Source organism: Marmota monax, unplaced genomic scaffold (genome assembly GCF_021218885.2).
Source record: "Marmota monax isolate L192 unplaced genomic scaffold, Marmota_monax_Labrador192_F-V1.1 WCK01_AAM20220418_F8-fsc00006, whole genome shotgun sequence".
Classification (NCBI taxonomy): domain Eukaryota; kingdom Metazoa; phylum Chordata; class Mammalia; order Rodentia; family Sciuridae; genus Marmota; species Marmota monax.
The window spans coordinates 20837871-20846307 of NW_026693712.1; positions in this window are offsets into that span (position 1 = coordinate 20837871).

An 8437-nucleotide genomic window follows, 5' to 3' on the forward strand; every position below is an offset into this window, starting at 1 on the left:
TGCCAGGCCTTGGGTTCAATCCTTAAAAAAAAAAAAAAAAAAAATCATGAAAGGATACCACCAGAAATACAGAGGATCATTGAAGATTATGATGAAAAATTATATGATAACAAGAAGAAAGGGACAAATTTCTGGACCCATATGACTTAACAGTCATCAGTCATATGGTTTGGATGTGAGGTGTCCCCAAGTGTGAGATAATACAAGAAGGTTCAGAGGAGAAATGATTGGGTTGTGAGAGTCTTAACCCAATCAGTGAATTAATGCCCTGATAGGGATTAACTGAGAGGTAACTGAAGTGGTAGGGTGTGGCTGGAGGAGGTGGGAATTGGGGTGTCGCTTTGGGTATATATATATATTTTTTAATATTTATTTTTTTTAGTTTTCGGCGGACACATCTTTATATGTGGTGCTGAGGATCGAACCCAGGGCTACCGCTTGAGCGGTATCCCCAGCCCTGGGTATATATCTTTATCTGGGGAGTGGAGTCTCTCTCTGCTTTCTGATCACCATGATGTGAGCTGCTTCCTTCTGCCATTCTCTCCTGCCATGATGTTCAGCCTCACCTCAAGCCCTGAGAAATGGAGCCAGCCTTCCATGAACTACAACCTCTGAAACTGTGAGCCCTTAAATAAACCTTTCCTCCTCTGCAATTGTACTGGCCAGGTCCTTTAGTCACAGCGGTCAGCAGTGAAAATGCTGACTAAAACAATGACCTAATAAAATGGAACTATGAGGACACAAAAAACCTAAATACCAATAACAAGTAATGAAGTTGAATTAGGAATAAAATTCTCCCAGTAAAGAAAAGCCTGGGTGTAGATGGCTTTACTGATGAATTTTATCAAATTAAAAAAAAAGTTTTTTTTTTTTTTTAGTTGTAGATGAACATAATACCTTTATTTTATTTATTTATTTTTATGTGGTGCTGAGGATCGAACCCAGTGCTTTACACGTGGTAGGCAAGTGCTCTGCCACTGAGCTACAACCCTAGCCCAAATTTTATCAAATTCTTAAAGAACTAATGCCAATTCTTCTCAAACTATTCCAAAGTAATGAAAAGGAGGGATAGCTTTCAAACTTATCCTAGGAGGCCAGCATTACCTTAATAACCAAATCAGACAATGACCCATCCAAAAAAGAAAGCATATATTAATGTCCCCAATGAACATAAGCAGAAAAAATTCTCAACAAAATACAAGTAAATTGATTTCAACAACACATTCAAAAGGTCATTCATCATGATCAAGTTGGTTTCATCCCAGGGACTCAAGGAGGGTCCAACATGTGCAAGTCAATAAACACAATACATCGTATCAGTGGAATGAAGGATAAAAATAAGAAAACCTCAATAGATAAAGAACATTTGATAAAATTCAACATCTCTTCATGATACAAATCCTTGAACCAATTAGGTATGGAAAGATCATACTTCAAATTAAAAAAGCTTATGTGAGACAAGCCCACTGCCAACCCATGGAATGGGGAAAAGCTGACAGATTTCCTCTAACATCAGGAATAAGACAAGGGTGTCCCTTGCACTGCTGGTAATCAATGTAGTAATAGAAGTTTTATCCAGAGTGATTAGGCAAGAGAAGGAAAATAAAAGGCATACAAACAGGAGGAAGGAACTCAAATGCCTTTTATTTTATTATTTGTTTGCAGATAATAGAACTCTCTATGTAGGAAAACCTGAAACTCCATGGAAAGACTACTAGAACTAATAAACAAATTTAGAAAAGTAGCAGCATACAAAATCAACATATAAAAACCACCAGCCTTGACTGAGCATAGTGGCACAGGCCTGTAATCCCAAGGATTTGGGAGGCCGTGGCAGGTGAGTTCAAAGCCAGCCTCAGAAGTTTAAGGAGACCCTAGGTAACTTAGTGAGACCCTGTCTCAAAATTAAAATGTCTGGGGATGTGACTCAGTGGTAAAGCACCCCTGTGTTTAATCCTCTGTACAAAAACAAAAACAAAAAAGCCACCCGCTTTACCAAGCTCTGTGGCAAAAACAAAAAACCCAGCAGCTTTCTATACACCAATTTGCTGAGGAAGAAATCATGAAAGCAATGAGGTCATTCTGAATAGCTACAATCAAAAATCAAGATAAAACAACCCTAGAAATAAACTTAACCAAGGAAGTGAAAGACCCTTACGATGAAAATTATGAAACAGATAAAAGAAATTGAAGACACAAAAATGAAAAATAACTAAAAAAGATAATTAAAAAAGAAAAGAAAAATCATTGCAAAGGCCAAGAATCCCAAGGTAGATTTCGTCCCAGCTAGTTAGTTCACCTGGTTTATCAGTTTCCTATTGCTGCCACTAAATACCACACATTTAATGGCTTAAAACAATACAAATTTGTTACCTTAGAGTTCTGGAGGTCCCAAGTTGCCTGCCTGGGCTGCATTCCTTCCAGAGACAGCAGAGGAGAATGCATTTCCTTTTTCCAGATCCTAGATGTTGCTTGAATTCCTTGGCTGGTGAATCCCTGTTACTGTGACCTCTGCTTCTGACATCACCACTGATTTTTTTTGCAGGGTGGGGGCACTGGAGAGTTAACCCTTGGGAGTTCTACCACTGAGCTACATCTCCAGTTCCCCTCCACGCCCCTTTAAAAAATATATTTTTTTGAAACAGTGTCTGAACTCCTGAAGCTGGCTTCAAAATTGCAATCCTCCTGCCTGCCCCCAGCCCCAGCCTCCAGAGTCACTAGGCTCCAGAGTCACTAGGCTCCAGAGTCACTAGGCTCCAGAGTCACTAGAATTACAGGCATGCACTCGGTTTCACTGCTGCTTCTTAACTGACGATCCTGCCTCCCTCTTATAAGCACCCTTATTACATTAGGTCCACCTGAATACCACAGTATAGTCTCTTCAAGATTCTTAATTTAAATCATATTTGCAAAGCCCTTTTTGCCAAGTACACCAGCCTATTTACAGGTTTTGGTGATTAGGATGTTAATATGTTTGGGGAGAGGCATTAGTTTGTCTACCATACCTGGTCTCAGGACATACAAGGTCACCCTCAATATCAGAACAAGTACCAGGTTAAGGAGGCGGGTGTGCTGGCCAGTGGTGGGTGCGAAGGGGGACGTGGAGAGAAGGTGTTGAAGGGACAAATGAGGCAAGGCACCGAAGATAGCAGGAAACCATTTTATTTGGCTGCAGCCAGGTTCAGAGGGCACAGCTTTTGCTGTAATCAGTCAATCCTTTGAACTTTCAGGTAGTTTCAGAGTTTTATACCAAGCATGTAAGGGGAGGGGCTCAGAAGTTCACAGTCTGCAGAAGTTCACACAAAAGCAGGCTTTACTTTCACTGTTCTGGGCAAGTTAACCCTTCAAGGACAATACCCGAGAAGGGAGAGCTTCTTCTCCCCTTTCTTTCCTCCCCCTGCCAGCTGTTACCATGGAGCTCAATTGGTAACTTCTCTTATCTTAGAAATGTAGACATCTCTGTGAAACCCAGCTCAAGGCCAGAGGCCTTGTTTACACATTTCTACAAACTACTATACTGGATACGTTTGTGAAAAACTAGTAAGGGAGTGCCCAGCACCTGGAGTGCTGGTATCTTCTTGGCCAGTGGCCAAGTAAAACAGGGCAGCACGAAAATGGGAAGATTTCTACATTGAACTCTTTTGCAGAGACTCTTTGGCTGACAGTCCTAAAATCAGCCATGGAGAAGATTTCTGGAGAAGCCTAGTTAAGACTTCTGTGGAGAAAGGGGGTGCCACTTCAAAGGGAGAGCAGCTGGGCCAGAGGAGAGCACAGGGAGGTCGGTTAGCTGACTGCACACCACGCTGCAGCCTCACCTCATCTTTGTGAAGGATGCACATGTCCCCATCTGCACACAGTGGCCTGTGGCAGATCAGAGCGAGAGGGCCAAAGACCCACCCCACTCCTCGACACAGCACGGCAGGAGTTCCTGGTGTGGCCCTCTGCTTCCCATGAACCCTCAACACAGCACTGATTAGAAAAGAGTTGGGTTATTCCAATCCACTCACTGATGAGATTCCTAATATGACACTACAGACAGCTGGGACAACACATTTTCAATTCTGTCTACATTTTTAAGCAGGGTGGCCATTAGTAAATGAGGAAGAATATTTCTGCCCCTTTCTACGTTAACTGTTTGGATTCTTTTTTTTTTTTTTTCTTTCAGGGATTTAACTCAGGGGCACTTTACCACTGAGCTACAACCCCAGCCATTAATTTGCAATCCTCCTGCCTCAGCCTCTGGAGTCACTAGGACTATAGGCATGCGCCGTCACACCTGGTTGCACTCATCTTTTTAGCAGGACTGTTCTACTTGACTCTGGGAGAACTTTCCACAAGGCTGCACTAATTAGTACAGCTAGTCTTTGCTTTTATATATTCTTGTAAATGTATTGCTCTTGCAGATAACCACACAGGTGTAATCGGTCTTTTACCTTTCACTTGAAGTGGGTGTTAAAACTCTTCAGGCCTAATTAATGCAACCACAGCTAAGATGGTAAACATTAATAATGGTAGGTCTTAGGTATCTATCTCTGAAAGCTCAACAGATGCAAACACTGGAGACTCATTTAGCTTGCAGGAAAGTTGTTTTACCTTCCATATTTTGGGTTTAGGACTATGGCTGGGTTGAGCTGCATACGCTTCTTTGTATTTTTGTTCTGCCCTTGTTTTTTTTTTTTTTTTTAAGATTCTGACTTGATGGAAATCACCACCCCTAATTATCTGCAGACTCTTTCTTATTCCATTCATTTAAAAGTTTAGCCATTTGGAATTTTATTTGTTTAGCTTCAAGGTCAATGATAAAGCCACATGTTAGGGATGATGACTCAAAAAATCCCAAAAGATCTATTAGAGTAATTGTAGAAAAAAGTCATTTGAACTAGTGTGATATAAAACTCTATGGTAACATGGAAATTTCATATACTTAGTAAAAATAACTGCACGGAGCAATTTTAATGTTAGAAGGGAGCTAAAATAAGGAGGATTGGTGAAAACCTACTCTTTCCTCTCCAGGTAAAAGAATGGAGGTTTATCCTCTGAGACAATAAAAACGGGAGACACAGGCAGAGCTGAGGGAGAGCTATTGTATTAAACCAATGGTTAAAAGCTGAGACTGACTTTCCCTATCCAACTTTCATTCACTAGGCTCCAAGCAGAACTTTATCTTACTGGAATATTTTAAGACTCCTCTTTGAGGAAGTTGATTATGATTCTGATATTGGAAATTCTTCCAACCACAAAGGAACAAGATATTCCCTTTAGTGAAGCTTATAGGCTGCAAACCCTGCGTATGTGCTCAGAACTTCCTTTTTCTTCTGGCCACTTCCTCCACCCCACCCCCCTCCCCTTACTGGGGATAAAACCCAGAGCTTCACAAATTCTAGACAAGTGCTCTACCACTGAGTTCCATCCCCAGACCTTTTTGAGACATGCTCTCACTAAGTTGTCCAGGCTGGCCTCAAACCTGCAATCCTCCTGCTTCAATCTTCCAAATGGTCTTTCACTCTTAAAATTACCCCAGCAATCCAAGGAAAATCACTTAATGTAAAAGGGATCAAAATAAAAATAACAACAACAACAAAAAGGAACTTGATAAGGCTATAAATTTTACCCTCTGAGAAATAAGAAATTACATACATAAGAATAAAATGCTTGAAAAAGGAAACTTGCAGATGCCAAAAAAGCTTACAGAAATTGAAAAGATAAATGAAAAATTTGATAGAAAGGTTGAAAGATGGCTGAGAAAATCTAAATACTAGACCTTAAAAGCAAAGAAAAGGGGCTGGAGTTGTGGCTCAGTGCCAGAGCACTTGCCTAGCATGTGTGAGGCACTGGGTTCGATTCTCAGCACCACGTATCAATAAATAAAATAAAAGTCCATTGACAACTAAAAAAAATATTAAAAAATAAAAAAGCAAAGAAATGGGCAGAGGGGGAAAAAAAGAAAATTTGAGGACTAGTCCAGCAGACCTAATGTTTCAAATAAGTTACAAAAAAGGTCAAATATGAGAGAAAAATCATCAGTGAAATTTTCAAGATTTCCCAGAACTGAAGAGCCCAAGTTTCCAAATTCAAAGGGCCAACTCACTCAGAATAGTGGTCAAAAAATAACCCAAAGCACACTGTTGGCGATATTTTAGAATACTGAGACCCAGATGTGAGTTTTGTGGGTCACAAAAGGTCATGAACTAGAATAGCTTGAACTTCCCTTTAGCTACAACAGAGGTCAGAAGACCATAAAGAAATTCCCTTGACTTTCTGAAATAAAATGATTTTCAAGTGTAATACCTAGCCAGTGTAAAGGCAGAAGGATGCCATTTTTAGACATGCAAGGTCTAGGAATATTTATCTCCCTTGCATTTTTTCCACCTCAGGAAGATAAAGAAGATAAGCAACACACACAGTAATGTAAGCAGAATCCATGGGATATACTGAGCTCCACAACAGCAGTGACATGAGTCGTATTCTAGAAGATGGCAGAGAGTGAAACCTGAGTGCAGCTGTGCACTAGGTCCGAAGGGACCAGGGCCAGGCACAGGGTCCTGAAGTTTTCTTTCCAAAGATGAAATAAACTGATGCAAACAAACTTTTTGAAAAGACATTTTTATAACTGAAAATTTGTAATAGAATTAGTGACAAATATTTTAAAAACTAATCAAATGAAAGAACAAAATAATAACTAGTTCAAGAGAAAAGTCCAGGAAACAAACCTACCATATACTTCTAAATTTTTTTTAATATTTTTTGGTTGTAGGGCCTCCCATGTGCTAGGCAAGTGCTCTACTACTGAACCACAACCCCAGCCCTCGTCTAACTTTATTTTTTTAAAATTTTTTTCACTTGTAGATGGACACAATATCTTTATTTTATTTTTTTATGTGGTGCTGAGACTCGAACCCAGTGCCTCACACATTAGGTGAGCACTCTACCATTGAGCCACAGTTCCAGCCCCTCTTCTAACTTTAATGTGCCTAAGAATCATCTGCAGTCCCACTACATATATCTGAATTGTGGACTGGCCCAGAGATATTGAATTTTTTGCAAGTACCCAAGGGAACCCAGTCCTGCTGGACCCATGACCATCTTTTTTTTTGGTGGTGTTGGGGATCAAACCTAGGGCTTTATGAATGCTAGGCTAGTGCTCTATGACTCACTGAGTTACATCCCCAGCCCTTAACATACCTTTGAGTAGCAAAGGTACCACATGGCTCAGCTATTAATGAAATGTATGATAATAAACTATGAATAGTAATTAAAATTATGAAATATATAGGTAAGATGGGAAACACATGTGTGATTAGAGAAAAGAAAGGAAAACTAAATCCCCTCTCTGTACAGATGGAACTCAATACCTAAAACTGAAAACTAGCTGGCTTATCAAATTCTGTATAATTTTCATAATAAAGTCCTTAAAAAGAGGGTGGGCCAAGGATATGAACACAGTTCAACGAAATAAATATAAATAGCATCTCACATATGAACAAATGTTCAGCCTTGCTCACTGGAAAAAAGATTCCAATTTTTCAATTAACTATTGGCAAATGAGAAAAATTCCTCTCTGTGCCAATTGCTTTAGAAACAGCAATATATTGCTACAGAAGTAGTTTTAAAACCTTGGCAATCCTTATTGCTCCACAAGTTTAGATTCCAGTCATCTTTCTGTGACAAAATTTTCAAGCTTGTTGCCTCAGTATCCATTCTTAACTACTTTCTTCCTTTGATGCCTCTACTGATAAGTGTTGAAAAAGCTACAATTTCACTTTCCCAGCCTCTCTTGAAGCTAGATAGATGTGTGCCACAACTCTTACTGAGACTTAAGTCTTCTGGGAAGGATTTTAAGAATTTTTTTGCTTTTTATTTATTTGGTACTGGGGTTGATTCCAGGTGCACTTCACCACTGAGCTATGTCTGCAGCCCACCAATTTTTTTTTTTTTTTTTTTTTTTTGAGACAGGGTCTCGCTAAGTTGATGAGGCTGGCCTTGAACTTACCATCCTTTTGACTCATCTTCCCGAGTTGCTAGGATTATAAATATGTGCCATGGCACCTGGCTTCATTTATTTATGGTACTGGGGACTGAAACCAGGAGAGCTTTACCTACATCTCCAGCTCTTTTTATTTTTTGAGACAGGGTCTCGCTAACTTGCTGAGACTGGCCTTGAATTTGCTGTTCTCCTGCCTCAGTCTCCCACATCGCTGGAATTACAGGTGTGGACCATTGTTTCTGGCTTGCTTTGTAGCTAGCCTTGCACTTTATGTAATAAGTTTGGTGCCAAGTCAGCCCTTTCTTATAATAAATATAAGAATCTTAGGAACATGCCATGGACAGTAAAGTAGAAAGACACAAAGGGCATCACTAAGAGCTGAACCAACTAGAATAATCTCCTTTGGGTTTCATGTTATTAAAAAAACAATAAAGTCATAGATGGGTGTGGTGC